The sequence below is a fragment of the Hemitrygon akajei genome, chromosome 2 (assembly GCF_048418815.1).
Source record: "Hemitrygon akajei chromosome 2, sHemAka1.3, whole genome shotgun sequence".
In the NCBI taxonomy this organism is placed as follows: Eukaryota; Metazoa; Chordata; class Chondrichthyes; order Myliobatiformes; family Dasyatidae; genus Hemitrygon; species Hemitrygon akajei.
In genome coordinates this window covers 17,960,759-17,981,724 of record NC_133125.1, presented here as the reverse complement: position 1 = coordinate 17,981,724, position 20,966 = coordinate 17,960,759, and the positions used below count along the sequence as shown (strand labels likewise).

The following is a 20,966-nucleotide window of genomic DNA, read 5'->3' as shown; positions in this document are numbered from 1 at the left end:
AATTCTTCCCCTGACTTTCCCGTTCTGAACCATTTCCAAGGCCTTTAACTCTGCTATGATATTTTCAGTCTAAATGGTCCTAGTTTGACTAACTTATGTAACTCCAGTGACATCTCTCACAGCATGTTCTAGGATTTTGCCTGCTCTATGTTACAAAGCTGTCCTCTTGTAGAACATCCAGTTGTTATAATTCTGCAAACCAGAAGCTAAGTCTTGCACCAGAATTCATAATCTCATTTTTTACATTAGCGTCATGCGGACCAAACGTATTTGATGTTACATGGACCAAATATATTTGATGGTGAGCCTTCAGCTTCTTATCTTGTTGTAGATTTCTGTAATAATAATGGTGATGTCCTGAAAATTACACAAACCAGAAAAATGTTCCTGGCGTATATGATGAATAAACACTTGGACATCCAGCCGGGTATTGATTTTAACCAAAGTTTCGATGTCAAACTCTGTCATCTTCATCAGGGATGATGCCTGGGCTTTGCTAGTCTGGTGGTATTGATACCCCTGACATCTGTCCCTCCTGATTGGTTAGTCCTCATCCAATCAGGTCCCTGCTCTCCCACCTTGTTTACAACTAAATTCCAGTTTTTACATAGAGTGAGACCTTTGTCTTCGTTAAAATTCTTTTCCTCTAGTTTCACTTCAATGGTTTCCTCCACCAGGCAGTCCCAAAAGCCATTGGCATGCCACAGTCGTTTTGTGTCATCAAAGCCAATTCTATGGCCATTGTGAATACAATGCTCTGCTACCGCCAATTTCTCCAGGTAGCACAAACAGATACAACTCCTGGGCTCCTTTATGTGGGTTTCCACTGTCCGTCCTGTCTGCCCGATATACACTGCTCCACATTCACAGGGAATCCTGTAAACTCCAGCCACCCAGAGTCCCAGGTCATCTTTGACCTGCATAAGCTGTGATTTGAGCTTCCTTATGGATTTGTGGATGGTATTAATCTGGTATATCTTCAGGATCCTGGTGATCCTTCCAGAAACCGTGGAAATACAGGGAAGACAGGTGGTAGCAACAGGTTCCTCCTCGTTGTTAGGTTCCTGTTTTTCCTGTAGGCCCTCTTAAAGCCCAATTGACTTCTTTCACCTTGTAACCATTCTGTAGGAACTTCATGCCTAATCGTCTTATTTCCTTGTGGAGATCTCCGGGTCTGAAATAGCTTTTGCACAGTTAATCAAAGTAGAAAGATCTGTTCTACATTGGGAGACATGACGGAGGCCGTTATTCTGCAAACCTGGTTAAACAATTCACAGGATGATGAATATATCTTTAGCAAATGCACATTGGAGACTGGAAGCTGGATGCCTGTCCCTGAGCTTGAGGACTGTCTGTGTATGTGGGTGAGGGGTGGGGGTGGAGGGAGAGGGGAAAGGGGCTTCTATTGCTGCTGCTGTCTTGTTGCTTGTTATGCTCTGTACTGTTTTGCTGAGCACTGTGGGCATGCTACAATTCTCCAGACACTTGCGGGCTGCCCCCAGCACACCCTTAGGTGTGCTGGTTGTTAACACAAAAGGGTGCATTGCACTGTATGTTTTTATGCATACATGATAAATAAATTTCAATATGAAATCTGAATCTGAATCTGTTACATCACAATCAAAATATCTGTAAGGGACTGTCTTTCAGTAGCCCCCTGACTCAATGTCTTTCCCTGTGGGATATCTCACTCAGGTCAAGTTCTCTGACCAGCCAGTTACCTTGCTTCCAGGTCTATTCATCAAGGAAACCTCCACAAGTCATTCTCTCATTGATAGATCCTGGCACAGGCCTTTTGGTAATCAGCATCTGCTTCAAACTTCTCTGGGTGTTTCACTTACTGTGCCATGGTGAAATCGCATTGCCCATGCCTTACCGGGGAGCTCATCATTCAGAGTCTTCCCCAACCAGAAGCCCTAGATGAATCACGAGATCTGCAGTCTGCTCAGGGACCGATCAGTGGCACTCAGGTCTGGTGAGCAAGTACGATATCCAGAAAGCCAAATCATGTGCAAAGTGGCAATTCCTGATCACCCCTGAATCATGGAAGGATGCTCGACAGCTGTGGCAGGGGTGGAATACTACTACTTCTTACCAAGTGAAACCCAGCGACATAGGTGACACAAAGGCTTCGCTCCCAGGTGAGCTCAATGCATCCTATGCTCACATTGACCCTCAAAACGTGGAGGATCCTTCACGACCTCCCACCACCCATGATGGTCCTGTGACTTCAGTCTCTGAGGCCGGCGTGAGAGCAGACTTCAGGAGGGTGAACCCATGGAAAGTATCCAGCCCAGATGTGAAACCAGGCCAAGTACTGAAGGCTTGTGCTTGAACAACTGGCTGGAGTGTTCACTGAGATCTTTAACCTCTCACTCCAGCAGTCTGAGGTATCCACCTGCTTCAAGCAGGTTTCAATTATACCAGCGCCCAAGAAGAACGTGGTAACCTGCCTCAGTGTCTGTCATCCAGTAGCACTTAAATCCACTGTGATGAAGTGCTTTGAGAGGTTGGTGATGAAACATATCATCCCCTGCCTGAGAAGCAACTTGGATCCACTCCAATTTGCCTACCGGTGCAACAGGTCCACAGTAGATGCCATCTCATTGGCTCTTCACTCACCTGGAACACCTAGACAGTGAAGATGCATACATCAGGAAGCTCTTTGTCCATTACAGCTCAGCATTCAATACTATCACTCCCTCAAAACTAATCAATAAGCTTCATGACCTCGGCCTCAATACCTCCTTGTGCAATTGGATCTTCAATTTCCTCACTTGTAGACCCCATTCAGTTTGGATTGGCAATGACATCTCCTCGACAATCACCATCAGCATGGTGCACCACAAGGATATGTGCTTAGCCCACTGCTCTGCTCACTTTATACTATGACTGTGCGGCTGACCACAGCTCCAAATCCATATTTAAGTTTGCTGACGACACCACTGTCATTAACTGAATCAAAAGCAGTGGCAAATCAGCATATAGGAGGCAGACTGAAAATCTCGCTGAGCGGTGACACAACAACAACTTCTCACTCAGTGTCAGCAAGACCAAGGAGCTGATTATCGACCTCATGGGGAGGAAACTGGAGATCCATGAGTCAGTCCTCACCAGAGGTGGGGAGGGACAGCAACTTTAAATTCCTCATTGTTATCATTTCAGAGGATCTGTCCTGGGCCCAGCACATAATTGCAATTGTGAAGGAGGCATGGCAGTGCCTCTACTTTAGAAGTTTGCAAAGATTCGGCATGACATCTAAAACTTTGACAAACTTCTATAGATATGTGGTGGAGAGTATATTTACTGGTTGCATCATGGCCTGGTATGGAAACACAAATGCCCTTGAATGGAAAAGCATACAAAAAGTAGTGAATACAGCCCAGCCCATCATGGGTAAAGCCCTCCACACCATTGAGCTGACACAGGAAAGCAACATCTATCAGCAAGGACCTCCACCACCCAGGTCATGGTCTGTTCTCGATGCTGCCATCAGGAAGAAGGTACAGGAGCCTCAGGACCCACACCACCAGGTTCAGGAACACTTATTACCCCTCAACCATCAGGCTTTTGAACTAGAGGGGATAACTTCACTCACCCCATCTCTGAATTGTTCCCACAACCAGTGGAGTCACTTTCAAGGACTCTTCATCTCATGTTCTCAATATTCATTCCTTATTTATTATTATTTTTTCTCTTTTGTATTTGCACATTGGTTGCATGTCCACCTGTTGGATATGGTCTTTCTTAAATATACTATGTATGCCCGCAAGAACACAAGATGTGTATGGTGACATACATGTACTTTAATAATAAATTGACAGCTCAAATTTGAACTTTGAGTTAGCACTGTAAATCCGTTCTTGTCAGAAAGTTTCCTCACCATTTCCTTTCTGTCTCTGATGGTTCATTCAAATGTTTGATTTCACCCAGTCTCATTTCAAACCCATTCACCCATTCCACACAGATTCACACAACCCTTGGATTTATATTGCATGAGGTTCACTCTGTATCCTGAATACACTTTATCTTCTCGTTTGAGCCACACTACCCCTACATATTTAAGTCTCACCTTTTGGCTGGCATCGGAGGGTCGCAGTTAGCATAATGCTATTACAGCACCAGTGTTCTGGGTTCAATTTCTGTGTGGAGTTTGTACGTTCTCCCTGTGACTGTATGGGTTACCTCAGGGTGTTCCAGCTTCCTCCTATATTCGAAGGACATGTGGATTAGTACATTAATTGGTTACATGGGTTGAATTGGATGTCACAGGCTCTTTGGGATAGAAGAGTCAGTACTATGCTGTCTTGCTAATTAAAAAAAAATTCTGATTTTCCTTTAGCCCAAGCTTTGTATTCTTCGTCAGATGGGCAGCTGTCAAGATCCATCTGCCATGGTGCATCACTATCCTCATCTTGATGATCTTTATCTTGAAAGTCCTCTGCTTTCTACCAGTCCCAGTTGTAACGTCCTGTGAGGTCATGGAAGCAAACATCATATCAACATTAATATCTCTATGATTGCTGGTGCCAGGCGGGGTGGTTTGAGTATCTGAGAAACTGTTGACCTCCTGGGATTTTAATGCACGACAGTCTCAGGAGGTTACAGAGAATATTACGAAAAACAAAAACAAACGTCCGCTGAATGGCAGTTCTGTGTTAATGAGAGAGGTCAAAGGGGAATGGTTAGACCGGTTCAAGCTGAGGGGAAGGTGACAGTAAAGCAAATGACTACGAGTTACAATAGCTGTGTGTAGAAGAGCAACTTAGAATGCACAACATGTCTAACCTTGAACTGAATGGGCTACAGCGACAGAAGATCACTAAGGTAAACTCAGAGGCCGCTTTATTAGGTACAGGAGGAGCTAATGAAGTGGTCATTGGGTGTACATTAAGCAGACATTTCAAAGGCTTACTCAAGTGTCATGGAAATGCACTTCTCACAACATTGTTTGCTGATGCAGGAGAAAAGCTGACTGTCAAAACTCAACTAATTCCATTATCAATTGATTTCCCCTTTTTCTTCTCTTCCCCTCATGTAAATCTGTAAGTCACTTTTGGAGTCAGCAGAATGATTTCCCAGAACAGACAAAATAACATTTAAAACTAATTATGTCTCACATTGCTATCTGATGCCATTTTATATACACTGAAAAGCAATTAAAAAGGTGTGCGATGTTATCCCTAATCAGATTCACTCGACTGCAGCATTTTTATTACGCTTCTTAATAAATTGGAATTTATAGGGAAAAAAGCACAAAACGTTTAGCTAAATTTTTAATGCACTAAGTTATTAATCATCATGTACAGCCAACACCCTGTGCAATATGACAGACATGCTGTGCAAATGAATTTAGTTCAACAGAGCAGCAAGTAGTGTTACTTAAACACTTAATGCCTAACAAATTTCTTCAGTAGGCAATGCGATACATCTGCAAATCCCTTCTGTGAATTGTTATTCTCAAACAAAGAAAACACTGCCATGAGTTTTGGTTTGGAGTCTTACATGAATCGTTAATTTTATCTCAACATACCAGCAAAGTGATAGCAACATAATGAAATATTATACAATAGGCAGTAAAGCAGGATAATTATATTCACAAAGCTAATAAATGGATATGTTGGACAAGTCGCAAGAATCTGGGGGAATATGAGTAGATTTTTTAGAAGGCTGGCTTGTTTGTGATACAGTATATGAGATGCACAAATTGTATATTCGTTTTCATCTTTGTTAATTGTCTAATAGCTTTAATGTCATTCATTTGCATCACTCTCTGGTATGGAGGGGCCACTGCACAGGATCAGAAAAATCAGAATCAGAATCGATTTTCATATAGCCAGCATATGTCGTGAAATTTGTTAACTATGCGACAGCAGTACATTGTAATGGATGACAAATATAGAAAATAAACTGATTTACAGAAAGTATATATATAAATAATAATTAAGATAAGTAGTGCAAGAAAAGCAGAAATTTAAAAAAAAAGTGGTGAGCTAGTGTTCATGGGTTCAATATCCATTCAGAAATCGGATGGCAGAGGGGAAGAAGCTGTTCCTGAATCACTGAGTGTGTGACTCAAAAAGGTGGCATCCATCATTAAGAACCCTGTCACCCAGGACATGCTCTCTTCTTATTGCTCCTACTGGAAAACGATCAAAGAGTTTGAAGGCATGCACTCAATGTTTTAGGAACAGCTTCTTCCACTCTACCATCAGATTTATGAATGGACAATGAACCAACCCATGAACAGTACCACACTATTTTTGCACTACTTATTTAATTTAATTTTTAATATATATTTCTTATTGTTATTTAATGTATTGCTGCGAAACTGACACATGTCAGTTATAATAAACCTGACTGATTTAAGCATTTCCCATCAATCATAATCTGAGCTCTACAAAATTTTGTAACTAGCTGGACTGAAACAATTTTCTAAAGTTATTTATAGAAGCACACACCATGTAGCATACTGTCTGACTTGCTGAGTGTTTCACACACTTTTTGTTTTCATTTCAAAGTTTCTGTATTCATAGTTTTTTGATTTTCATTATGTATAACATTATACTCAATTATAATAGTGCAGGGTCATTTGCAGTGGGGTTCGTTTGGTCTTATATTTAATCTATTAAAACTCAAGTTCAATGAATGTAATATGAAGGGTAATGCGAGCAAGATTAAGGAAGAATAAAACGGGATTGTTTTTGTCTTTACTCCCCTTGTTATTGCAGGGCAAATAGCACAGGTATTAATTTGGATTATTCTTCGGGATCCAGTTTCTTTATCTATCAGTGTTCGGGAGGAAATAAATGAAACAAAACAAAAACAGGATAAAAATTAATAGGATGTTAGGCGACAGTGCAGACAGAAAGCCATGGTTTATGAGAATTTACAGTTGAGTGCTTTGCTCAGTGCTTCAGATAAAACATTTCAGCTGACAGCATGACCCTTTCATCGAAGCCGTTCTCTATTAATTAAATTAGCTAACCTTTATTAGTGTGAATTTTAAGTATTAACATTTTTAAGCACAGTTCTAATGGTAAATAGCTTTAAATAATACCCAAAAGAAATAGACGATTTTTGAAATTCTGCATTGGAAATTATCAGTTGAAATCAATATGATAGGAAATGAGAATGCACATTATTATGCAGGGAAGGGTTTGGGTTGATTCTTGTCTTTCAGATCTGATAGGATGGATAAATTAGTGGAAGAATAATGACCAGTGCCTTCCCACTCATTACCATTTGCAGCTCATAGTTTACTGAATCGGTCAAGTTAGCTATCAGTAGCAAGATGAGATCTTCTGAGTATATATAATTCGGGGCATAACGAGGCAGTTAAGACCTCAGAGCATTTTAATTGAAAGTGTGCAGATATACTATTGAGAGGAACAATGTGCATATATTGCCAGTGGTGTGGCACATGCTGATGCCCTGGCAAGAACACATAGGTGGACGGAATGCTCTGCCATCCAGACCCACTCTAGATTGGTAAAGATCAATTGCAATGAAGGCATTCACACATCTCAGAAAGCATTGCAGAGACTGGGTAAGTTCTTTAAGGCACACAATAGATAAAACAATTGCAGCATTATATTCTTTACTCATATACTTCAGTGGCTCCATGGAGTGATACAAGGGCAATTGGTGTTGCCTTATGCTCATGCCAAGCAAAGGTAAAATTGAATTTCCAACCTGATAGTTGTAGGAAAGTTGCAGTTTCCAAACCTGTTGTGAGTTTTCAAGCTTCTGATGGTAGAAAAAGAAAAGGGTGTTACTCAGTTGGCGGAGATCCCTGACAATAGATATCACTTTCTTGAGGCTGTAGATGCTATCGATAGAGGGGAAGGTACCTGTGATGTACTGGGCTGTGTTCAACTCCTTGCAGCTCCTTGCTTTGGAATTGCTGTAGCAGGCCATGATGTGAGCAGTCAGGATACTTTCAACAGGGCATATGTAGAAGTTTGGTTGAGTATTTGAGCTTCTAGGAAAGTAGAAGTGCTGGAGAGCCTTCTTTGGTACTGCCTCCACGTGCTGGAACCAGGACAATTCATTGAGATGTTAATGCCCAGGAATTTCTTTATTTATTGAAATACTGCATGGAATAGGTTCTTCCGGTCCTTCAAGCTGTGCTGGCCAGCAACCCCTGACTTAACCTTGGCCTAATCACGGGACAATTTGCAATGACCAATTAACCTTCCATCTGGACCGTGGGAGGAAACCCATGCAGTCACGGGGAGAATGTACAACTTCCTTACAGGCAGCAATGAGATTTGAATCCACTTACTCTCTCCACCCGTGACCCACCAATGAGAACTGGTATGTGGTCTCCTAATTTCCCTTTTTTAAAGTCAGTGATTAGCTCCTTGTTTTTATTGATGAGGGTGTCATTGCGTCTCCACTTCGCCAATTGGCCTGTCTCACTCCCTATGTTGACTCATCACCACCCACGATTCATCCGACAACAGCGATGTCACTAGCAAAGTTATAGATCGTCATGTTGCTGACCTTGCCAATGCCCACTCGCAGACTTGACAGGAGCTAACATTCACCCAATCTCAATCAAAAGTAAGCAAGATGTCATCTTGTTGACCTGGATGTACCTTACTTTTCATTCACCATCTTAAAAATAAAATCTCTCTTCTAGATAAACTATTATGGTTGTCACTTTACACAAAGCAACAGAACAACATTTGCTTGCTCTCGGAGTCCCAAGCATTAGGCATCTGACCCCATATTTCTTAATTTGAAGCTATTAACTGTATATATTGTTCCAATCAATTCATATGCAAGCATTTCTTATAACAATTAGGACTGAGAGTGGCAAGTTTCATTAAAGGCAGTTTAGCACCACCATGGATCTGATGAATTAAAATAACTTTAGCCTAGAATGAACCAACAACAAAGAATTTGATTTAAATTTAATAAACGTTATATTGCACAGGCCTCTATGTATACCGGTATGAAAATTCATATTATTTAAAAAAATAATCGTATATTTTCTCACCGCATATGTAACACAAAAGGAGAAATTGGGGAAGTAAATTCATCAGAAAATTACTTGAGCATTTTTAAATAAACTTCTCCTGTTATAGCATGGATTGACTTTTACCATACAATTAGTTTGCAAGGCCTTTTGCTGCTTTCATTTCACTAAGTGGAGCATTTTCAAATAAATATATTCTGAAGTAGGTGACTCAAATATACATAATTAATCTCCCAGTGCAGTTCTGTGTAGCTTCTTAATTGTCTTTACTGGTGCCTCTCGTCTGCAGAAAGCAATATGCCAATTCAATCATACTTCCCCTGAAGTGTAAAAGGAACTGTCACACTGTATAGCCTGAGGAGAAGGGAGCCTCAATGAAAAATTCGGCACACTGTTATTTCATTATCTATGGGGATTTCAGAAGACAATGAGCAGGTAGTAGGAGTTGTGAGATTTTTTAACATATTAGTAATTCAATTGCCTGCAGGGACTGACGTGTGATGAAAATGTGCTACAAGGTGGAAATTGCCTCACCGTTTTTAATAAAGTATTTCTCTCCTTGAAATATATAAAAAAAGTATATGGCACAGCTTGATTTTGTTCTTTTAATAATTTTAGGCAGTGATGATTAATACAGGAAGAGAGATAGTTTTATAGTTTTATTTCACTTCTTTTTGCTTTTGTTCTTTCTGGTCTAAATGCTTTGGCTACAGATCTGTGATGGGTACTGAATTGTTTGCTATATGCACACTCACCCAGTGATCATACCTCACTAGCTTCATTAATGGAAATTCGATTTGTGGTCCCATTGCTATGTCCTCCAAGGTGGATAGGTCATGAACTCAATCAGCATGCATTCAGAGCTCTGCTCTCTAGTAAGCACCAGGCATTGACCACACACGGAGAATCAAGCCTGCACAGAGAACCAGTTCTGATAAATGACAGGCTCCAAAACATTATCTCTATTTCTCTCTCCACAGTTTTAACTGGCGTTCTTGGTATCACCACCATTTTGTGAAGCATCGAACTCTGGAAGATTCATTGTCTCTCTGAAGGGTCAGCAGTGGGAAGGACGAGCAGCTTTAAGATCCTGATGTCAACATTGCAGAATTTCTATCCTGGACCCAGCACACTAATGCAATCATGAAGAAGCACATGCAGCGGCTCTGCCTCATTAGGAGTTTGAAGAGATGCGGTATGTCAGCAAAGACTTGTATATTTCTATAGATGTATGGTGGAGAGCGTTCTGACTGGTTCTATCACAGCCTGGTATGAAGGTGCCAATGTGCAGGATCACAAGGGGCTGCAGGGGGTTGTAGACTCAGCAGCTCCATTGTGGGTATAACCCTTCCCACTGTCAAGGACATTTTGAAGAGGCAGTGCCTCAAGAAGACTTGCCTTCTTCTTCTTACTACCATCAGGGAGGAGTTACAAGAGCCTGAAGAACCACACAAAGTGGTTTAGGAACAGCATTTTCTCTCTGCCATTAGATTACAGAACTGTTCATGAACCCTAATTTGTTATTCTTTTCACATGCGCTGGTTAATTATTTTGTAATTGATTGTAATTTTTATCTCTACATTGCTGCTGCAAAACAACAAACTTCACACTGTATGACTCAGGAATAATAAATCCGATTCAGATTCTGATCTGGAAGACTTGAAAAAGTGAGCAGAAATTCCTACAGGTCTGCTGTATGTTACATACCCATTACAGCCGGACAAGCAAAGGTGAACTGCAGAGCAGGAGGAAAGGAAGATTGCTAGAGGAGAAGCAGAAGGAGGAAGATCAAGTGGAGGTAAGAGTTAATTTGCTCACTTCCTCTTTGAGTGGCTGTCCATTATCATCTTATCCAACAGGACCACCAGTAAGCACACACCAGTTCTCCATTAACCATGAGACCTCAAGATATTGGAGCAGAATTAAGGCATTTGCCCAACTAGTTTGAACCACCATTTCATCATGGCTGATCCATTTTTCATCTCAGCCCTAATCTCCTGCTTTCCCCCCATATCCCTTCATGCCTTGACCAATCAAGAATCAATCAACTTCTGCCTTAAATATACTTAAAGACTTGGCCTCCACAGCTGCTTGTGGCAATGAATTCCACAGATTCTGGCAAAAGAAATTCCTCCTCACCTCCATTCTAAAAGGATGCCTCTCTATTCTGAGGCTGTGTCCTCTGGTCTTGGAATCTCCCACCATAGCATGGCCCCAATCTTCAATTTCCTTAGTTCCTTTCCACCGCTGACCCCTCAGTTAGACAATGAGTCTTCCAGGGCTTGATGCTGTCAGAAAAACCCAGAACACCAGTTAGAACTGTGGAGAGAGAAATAGAGATAATGTTTTGGAGCATAACATTAATCAGAACTGGTTATCTATGTTGCTATCAAGCCATCTGCCTGATCACAATTGGAATATTAAGGCCAACATAAATTAAGCACCAAAATTTTTTTTTTCCTTTTCATATGAATTTACTGCTGGTGGCTGGTAAAAAGACTCTTACCAGGAAATGGTTATCACAGGAGAGCCCAGCCTTAAATGCATGGATAGAAATTACAATGGACATTTACAAAGTGGAGAATATAACAGCATCTGTTAATTATAAGTTGGAACAATTTGATTCATACTGGGAAAAATGGTTTAACTACATAACACCTCATAGGCCTGATTTTATTCTCACAGTTCAATGAATATGTTGTAAAAAATAAGATCACTCTCTACTTGTACATAGCTTTCTCCTTTTGCTTGTTCTTTCTTTCCTCTCTTTTCTATAAGTGTATACCTCAGATAAACACTATGTGGAGATTTGTGGCAAATATGACTATATGATATATATGTACAATATCTGAAATACATCATATGGAAATGTTTGTTGGATGATGAACTTCAATAAAAAATAAATTACAAAAAATATATATTTGTTTAAAAAAGTTAACCGTATTTTCAATTCCATTGAAAATCAACGAATTATCTTTGTGCATTTTCTTGGTGCTGCTTTCCCGAGCACTGTTGGCTGTTTTCTCATGTTCTCAGAAGTCTGTGCATATTCTGCATGTTGTCTAAAACTTTGACAGGCTTTTATAGATGCACAGTGGAGAGTAACCTGACTGGTAGAGAAACACTGATACCCAAGAATATAAAGGCCTACAAAAAGTGGTGGATACTTCCCAGTCTATCACAGGAAGTGCCCTCCCTACAAGGAGCACTGACAGAAGAAAGCAGCATCCATCATCAATGACACCCACCATCCAGGCCATGCTCTCTTCTCACTGCTGTCATCAGAGAGGAGGTATAGGGGCCTTTGGTCCCACACCACCAGGTGCAGGAACAGTTATTACCCGTTAAACATCAGGCTCCTGAACCAGTGTAGATAACTTCACTCACCTCAACTGTGAACTGACTCCACAACATATGGACACACTTTCAAGGACTCTACAACTCATGTTCTCAGTATCACTTACTAACTATTTATTGATTATTATTTTTTGTGATGCATAGTTTGTCTTCTTTTGCACATTGGTTAGTCTTTGTGAGTAGCTTTTCATTCATTCTACTGCATTTCGTTGTTCTACTGTGATGTCTGCATAAATCTCAGTGCAGTAAATGGTTTCATACAGTATACATACTTTGATAAGAAATTCATTTTGAACTTTGATGTATTGCCAAGCCGATGATTGAAACATGGTCAGTGGAAGAGACACCTGTGGCTTTCCATGGAGAAACTACAGCTTCTGGAGTGGAACGCTGGGCTTAGAATGCCCGAAGTTCAGTGTACAAAGTAAATTTATTATCAAAATATAGATACAGTGTTATGTTTTGTAACTCCAAATCTAATCAAAAGAAAAACATGGGGCCACTGCATGGTACGACAACTTTCAATTCCCACATAAGGCAAACCCTGTCAAGGGCAAGTTTATACCAGCGCTGGTAAAAATGGAGGAACTGGAGTTTCTGATGCATATTCCAGCCATTTTGAGTGGCCATGTAGAAATGAGACATTCTGGAGTCTTTTCTGGTTCCCTTTGGATCATCTCTGCCATAATAGAGAGATTTACAATTAGCATTAGGGAGAATACACCAAGAGGAATGTCCTGTTTTGTAAATTTCTCGAGTATTTCCTTTTCCGAGGGGAAACAAGACAATCCATCAGAACATCCATGATTACTCGTCCGCTTGAATTCAATCATGTAATGACATTATCCAAGAAACAGACCATCTCTGTTACTGTTAGTGGACCACCATTCTGCGCATTGAAAATTGACACTGGTGGTTGATGATCAGTAAACTCTCTCCCATACAAGTACTGTTGAAACATATTGCACCCCAAACCAGACTCAAGGCCTTTCTGTCCACCTGTGAGTATTCTTCTCTGCAGTGGTAAAGGAACATGATGCGAAGGCTATGGCCATTCAATTCCATCACTCAGAATATGTGACATGTGACATAACATGTGACATGGCTGCACCTACACCACAAGATGAGGCATCACAGGCAAACTTCAATAGATGGTGTGGATCACATTTTGTGAGCACAGTGTCCGCTTTCACCTTTTCCTTTAGCTTTTTGAAAGCCACCTCGACTGTTTTGTCCATTGTCATTTCTTCCTGATCTGTAGTAATGAATTCCAGGAAGGAAACACAGTAGCCAAGTTTTGCAGGAACTTCACATTGTAAATGACAAATCCAAAAACGGCTGCAACTGTGATGCATCCTTTGGCCTTGGGACACCCAACACAGCTTGAATTTTCTCAGCACACTGGTGTAATGCTTGTGTGCCAATGGTGTGACCATAGTAAGTGATACTTAAAGAATTCACACTCCTTGCCTTGTGCTCTGAGCTCATAAAACTCTAATCTTTTTAACACTATCTTGGGATTTTGGAGATGTTTCTTGTCATCCTCACCAGTAACAATGATGTCATCCAAGTAACACTGAGTGCCTGGACAGCCTTGCAGCACCTGGTCCGTAGATTTCAGCCAGAGTGCAGGTGCAGTTGCTACTCCAAAAATAGTCTATTATAGCAATAAAGAACTTAGTGAGGAAACACTTCGGCCTCTTCTTCCAACTCCATCTGTAGGCAGGCCTCAGCTAAGTCCACTTTGCCGAAGTGTTACCCAGAAAGATTTGCAAAGATACCCTTTATCCTGGCAGAGAGTATTGATCTACTTTCAGTACTGGGTTGATGATGACCTTAAAATCACCACAGATCCTGACAGATCCACCCTTTTGTCTACTGGGACCACTGGTGGTGCCCATAGGCTCCACTCAAACTTGGAAAGAATTCCTTCATCCTCCATGCGATCTGGCTCACCGGCTATGTAATCATGGCTCTGTAAATCATGTGTTTGGCATTTTTACTTAACACTATTTTACCCTTGATATGTTTGAGTTTTCCAATGCAATCCTTGATCACTGCTGTGTTATCATCCAGCGACTTTCTTAATTTGCTTTCTGTTGATGCTATTTCAAGGCAGGTGGCATGCAAGTGGTGGATGGGTCTCCAAACAAGTTGTAGGCGTCTCAGTGAAGCATGGCCAACCAATTCTGGCCCTCCTGTTTCTGCCACATACAAGTCCAATGTGGCTTGTTGGTTGTTGTATTTCACTGTTATGAATGTCATTCCCACAGGAGTTATCTTTTCTCCAGTATACATTCTTAATTGGTTATCTGCAGGTGTCAGGTCAGTATCTTTGAAATGCAGTTCAAACTCATTTTGTGGAATGATTGAAACGGTCGAGCCAGAAAGCCATTTTAATTAATTTGCCGTTCCCTTCTGGTGTAAGCCAATTTGCTTGTCTGTTAATTTTCACATCATAAATCTAAAGGCTGCTTAGTGCTGTGTCACTCTCATCATCAGGTTTTTCATCAACAGCATGCAGATCAGTGCTCTTTTTGAAACTGCAACTTAACTTTTTATCTTTTTCTCTTCCCTGTGCCGTCCATTTATTTTTGTCTGCCTAACATGCTCCTTGTATTTGTCCTACCTTGTTGCATTTTCTGCAAGTTTCTCCTTTAAATCTGCATTGGTCTATTGTATGTGTGCCCCTATCACAAAGGTACCTCAATTTGTTCAGCCGGGCAGGTTTCTGCTTAGAAGTTGCAATTTTGTTCGTGTTCACTTTCACTCTTGGCTGCAAATCAATTAAGCCTCCGTCTGCTGTTTCCATTAATACAGGAATTTCAACTGCTCTTTTAGATCTATTAGGAGACATTTTTGAATGCTTTCTTGTAAGATTCTACAAATGAAATTATCTCTTAGTGCATCATGAATCCCATTACTGAAGTGGCAATGTTCAGACAATCTCTTCAATTCAGCCACATATGCTGAAATAGACTCCCTTCCTTTAGACTCCACTTATGAAAGCTAAAGCATTCTACAATCAACAATGGTTTCGGTTCTGAATGTTCCTGCATCATTTTCACAATATCAGCAAAGCTCAGTTCAACTGGAGCAGACAAGCTTCTAAGCAAACTGACTGCTTTCCCACCTATTGCCCAATAACACTGACACTCACTTCTGATTGGCTGTTTCATTTGCTTCAACATACTGCTGAATTTGTTCTGTATACATCACGCAATTATCTTTCGTGCAATCGAACATGTCTGCCTTCCCGATGTAGCCAGCTATTTCTACTTCTTTTTTAAAATTTATTATTATTATCACTGGGTACTCACTGCTTATGAACATGTGAATTTTGTCCAGTTTCTGCCTTTTTTTTCAAACTCGAACATCATTTCCCTCCCCCCATTGTGAAGTTAAAAAAACTTCCTGCACTTTTCTTTTCAACAGGTAGGTAGTTGATTTGGGTTTATTTTAGTACTTACTTGTCGCCACTGTTATGTTTAGTAGCTTCAACACTAATCAAGAGAAAAACATAGGGTTGGGATGATGCATGTTGACTTATGGTTTTACTTTAGCAATGCACGCACTCATTGTAAGTAGTGGCGTAGTGATGTACGTCGTTCACAAATTTTTACATATAAACTGTAATGAATTATTTAAACACCAAAGAATGCTTAATCAAACAATATATTTACAATATTATTCGGATATTACTGAAATATTAAACACACAAGATACGTCACCATGCATTATCCCGAGATTCAATTTTCTTGCAGGCATTCACAGTAAATACAAGACAAAATAGAAACTAATCAATGAAAAACTGCACGCAACAAAGACAGACAAACAACCAATGTGAAAAAAACATTGTGCAAATACAAAATAAAAAACTTAATAATAATAATTGTAACCGATCAGTTATTGTGGATAGGGTAATCCATAATAACCGTCTGGATATAATAATACAGGATAACAAGCAAGAACAACTTATTCATTGGATATAGTCATTACAAACACTTGTAACTTACAGAAATCAATAACTGAAAAACACCAGAAATAAACTGAATTAAACAAGGAAATTGAAAGGCTATGGAACATGAATAGGATATACATTGTCCCAACAGGAAAAGCTACAACAATATCATTTCAATGTCACTACACAATTGCATTAAACAATTAGGCCTACACAGCAGTATCTATGTAAATCTCCAGAAAACCACAATACTTAACACCACTGGAATAGTCCAAAAGTTCCTAGCAACTGACAAATGAGCATCCTCAGCTCTGCCCTTACTTCAGGTTTTACCAGCTTGAGCTGAGAGAGAAAAATAAAAAAATAAAAATAATAATAAATAATAAATACTGAGTATATGAGTTGAAGTGTCCTTGAAAGTGAGTCCATAGTTTCAGGAATCAGTTCAGTGTTGGGGTGAGTGAAGTTATCCACTCTGGTCCAAGAGCCTGTTGGTTGAGGGATAATAACTATTCCTGAACCTGGTGTTGTGGGACCTAACGCTGCTGTACTTTCTTCTTGATGGCATCAGCAAGAAGAGAGCATGGCCTGGGTGATGGGGGTCCCTGATGATGGATGCTTCATCATAGTTTGGAGTGCAGCTTTAAATCCTGAGTTGTAGCAACCTGGGATGTCTGACCAGCAACAGCAGACACTAACAGAATTGGATTGACTTTATTTCTTACATCCTTCACATACAACAGTAGTAAAAATCTTTACCTTATGTCTCCGTTTGAATGTGCAATGTACAACTTAGAGTAATTTGTAATAAACAGCATGTCCAATTGCAATGCAGGATCATAAATGTTGTCTTGATAGAGGAGGCTGTCTTGGACCCCACACTGACTTTTTCACCTCCTCAGAGAAGACAGACAGACAGACAGACATACTTTATTGATCCCGAGGGAAACTGGGTTTCGTTACAACTCCATAGATGAAGTACCACATCAATCCAAGAAAACCTGTGGGTGGTTTGGTTTCTGCACTCCTTTGATAACTTGCAAGTTTTTTCATCAATCGCTTACAGGTCTACTGATGTTTTCTGTAACACTACTGGCATTTGCAAGGTGGGGTGGGTGCCCCTTTAAGAATTATACCATGTGATCAACTGCTCTCCAAATTTACATTATTATATTGTTATTATCAAACAGACTGGAACTGAGTGCCTTTCTCAGAGTAGACACACAGGAAGAATTGCTCTGTCCTTCACTGTAAATTCTTTTGTTTAATAAAGCACACTGTTAATCTAACTGACTGACTATCCGCCAGTATCTTACAGCGAGAAATTGATTTTCTTTGTTTGCAGCTGGTGCTGCAGTAGAAGTTCTGGTCTTGGTTGGATCTGCAAGTGCGCTAAAGTAAATTGCTTATCACTTGCAAACTAGGAAAGGCTGGGCTTCAAGCTCTGTGAAAAGCCCTCCTCAGCTTTGTTGCTGTGATCTACACTTCTTGAATCTCCACTCAGGCCTGTTCAGACACCAAGCATTTTATTGTGTTGACTGACCCCCTGCACCCTGCATTCTCCTGTGATTTTCTAATCCAAATTTCCAAATGACTCACCTGCAGAAGTGCTCAGATGTGTGACATCCTGTTCCAGTGAAGTGACACCTTCATCATCCTTCCAGGTCAGATAGCATCTATGGAGGAGAAAAGCAGTCGATGGTTTTGTCTGAGACTCTCTATCAGGACTCTGAGTTTATGATCTACTGAATCTCATGCTCAGTAACCTTTGGTCTTCTTCGGCTTCAGACTCTATTGCTTGGCAATTCACCTCATGTAGAGCCTGCCTTGGACCAGTATCTGTGATGGTTGGAATCTGTTCTGGTAGCTGGGAGAGTTACAATGAGTGATGCTTTATCTTCACATTGACTCTGTTGTCACTCACTGGCCACCAAGCCTGCTTGTGTTTCTTGGACATCTGAAAGGAAGAAGGCATTATGGTGTTGGGTGGAGAGCACTTAAAATTCAAAACTCAAGATTCAAGATTGTTTATTGTCATTCTTCAGGACACGAGTGTAAGGGAGAATGAAATGATTGTTACTCTGGATCTGATTCAGCATAAGGAAAACACGTTATGCTTAAAGAACTCAATAAATAAAACAAAACAAAACACAATAAATATAAATATAAAAGCATTCCTATAAAACACAATGCACAAGTAACTGTTATACACATAGACAGACTGTATGTAGATAAAGTGACATTAGGTGATGTGTACGTAGTGGTGATGGAGTGGGTTAATGGGTGGAGGTGTTGTTCAGCTCGATGGCTTTGGGGAAATACCTGTTTTTGAGTCTGGTGGTCCTGCTGTGGATGTTGCGTAATCTCTTCCCTGATGGAAGTGTGACAAACAGTCCATAAGCAGGGTGAGTGGGGTCTTTCTCCAGAACCTTTCTGCTTATGTGTCTTGCATATTAAGATGTCGGTGAATTGGATGGGGCTGCATAGTAAATGACACAGGTTAGGTGTGAGCTGGCCACATACGTACCTTGAAGAAAATTCCAACCAAATCTGCTGTGGAGGTAAAGGGTAAGGTGATGTGGGTATTTTCCTGCCCTGCCTGATAGCTGCTGCTGTCTCAATGGAAATTTATCTTTGAACAACCTGTATTGTACTGGGGGTGATGAGTCTTTCATGACCCAGTTACTCAACATGCTGGAGGAACTCAGCTAATCAGGCAGCTTCCATGGAGGTGGATAAAGAGTTAAAATTTCAGACAAGACACTTCATCAGGACTATTTGCAACTCCCCCATCATACCAGTGCACCCACCATCTGACCACCAGGGAATCCTCACCCATGGTCTCTAACCTCTATCCCTAATCTGCCAATCAATACAGGTGATTGCCACTCTCTGCAATGTTGGGAGATGCCAGGGGAAGGGCTTTGAGCATGTATGCCAGCTGTGGCAGGGTTTGCAGGTCATTCTTACTACAAAGCAAAACCTAACATTGCAAGTGGCTGTGCTGTTTCACTCCAAGACGAGCTCAGCACCTTCCTATCCGCACTTCAACAGGGAGAATAAATCTACACCTGTGCAAGGGAAGTAATGGCCTACAAACCCTGCCACAGCTGACGTGCATGTTCAAAGTCATTCCTCTGCCATCTCCTGCCATCTCTGAGAGTGGAAGTCTTTCAGGTTGGGAATGGAGGTTAGAGATCATGGGTGAGGGTTCCATGGTGGGTAAGTGCTATGATGTTGGAGTTGCATGCCGAGGTACAATGAATGAGTGGAGAAAAACCTGGGGAGACGCAAGAGCAACGTGGTGGGGAAGCTGACGAGTGGATCCTAGAGTCAAAGTTTATTGGATAAGAACCACAGAAATAATGTATGTATTTATTTATACATTTATTCATCCATTCATTGAGATTAAGTGCAGAATAAACCCTTCCAGCCCTTCAATCTACACCACCCAGGAATCCCTCGATTTAATACTAATAACAGAACAACTTACAATGACCAAATAACAGACCAGACGGTTCATCTTTGGGCTGTGGGAGGAAACCGGAGCACCCAGATAAAACCCTCATGGTCACGGGGAAAACATACAAACACCTTACGGGCAGTGGTGGGAATTGAACCCCAGATGCCTGTATTATAAAGCGCTGTGCTAACCACTGTGCTACTGTGCGACTCATACCATGTAGCACCGGATGTGAGAACCATTTCCCAGGAGTGGATGCTTGGGAATGTCAACAAGATTGAACTCTATTGCTGGTCGCAATCAGTGTAAAGCATATGGATGGCACTGGTCAACAAGATAAAGGGGTCCAAAGTGAGGGAACATAGATTTAGGGTGAGAGGGGATCACTTAAAAGGGACCTGGACGGCAAATCAGTGAAACTGGAGTTCAAGGCCTAGTGTTTGGGGTCCCATCATCTGTGAGTCTGGCGTTCGAAGTCTAGTGTTCAGTGATCGGCATATCCTGAGATCATTGCTGAGGATCGATGCCCAAGGGTCAAATCAGAAGACTGGAAGTCTAGGCCCATTGGTCGAAGGTGTGGTAAACCATGTATATAGGTTGTAACTGGGTTATCTGTCTGGACATGCCTGGACACGCCCCTCTGCTGACTGCTCCTGTGGCTCCTCCCACAGACCCCTGTATAAAGGTGATTGTGTCACTGCTCCTCCCACAGTCCAGGACAGACACACAGCATGGCTGTGGATCCATTTTACTGCTAATAAAAGTACTTACTCTACTTCCAGTCTTTTGGAGTAATTGATAGTGCATCAGAAGGTGAGTCTGTAAACTCGAGTCCGCTGGAGAGGTCAAAGCCTGAGTGGGAGTCCACTGGAGGCCTGTCCCTGGGGTTAAAGTACTGTGGGTGGGAGGGAGGGAGGGACAGGGTCCGTTTTGCTGTTGTTTTGTTGCTTGTTGTGTTCTGTGTTGCTCTGCTGAGCATTGCGGCCATGCTATGATGGTGCCAGAAGGTTTGGCAACCCTTGCGGGTTGCCCCAGCGCAACCTCAGGTGTGTTGGTTGTTAATGCAAATGACACATATTACTGTATGTTTCAATGGACACATGATAAATGAATCTTGAACTTTTTCACCAAGAGGGGTTGAATTTATGCTGGAGGAAATGTTTGAGGCAGGTACAATGGTACAATTTAAGAGCACTTGG

General features: G+C 41.2%; 1 long non-coding RNA gene across 1 annotated transcript in view; it reads right to left on the bottom strand.

The window, feature by feature from the left end:
- Nucleotides 1–4,203, bottom strand: part of LOC140737253 (uncharacterized) — a 31,652-nt gene extending 27,449 nt beyond the window's left edge. The window contains exon 1 of the long non-coding RNA XR_012101091.1: nt 4,073–4,203. This is a non-coding gene — a long non-coding RNA (uncharacterized lncRNA). The remainder of the gene's footprint in view (nt 1–4,072) is intronic.
- Nucleotides 4,204–20,966: the final 16,763 nt, after the last annotated feature.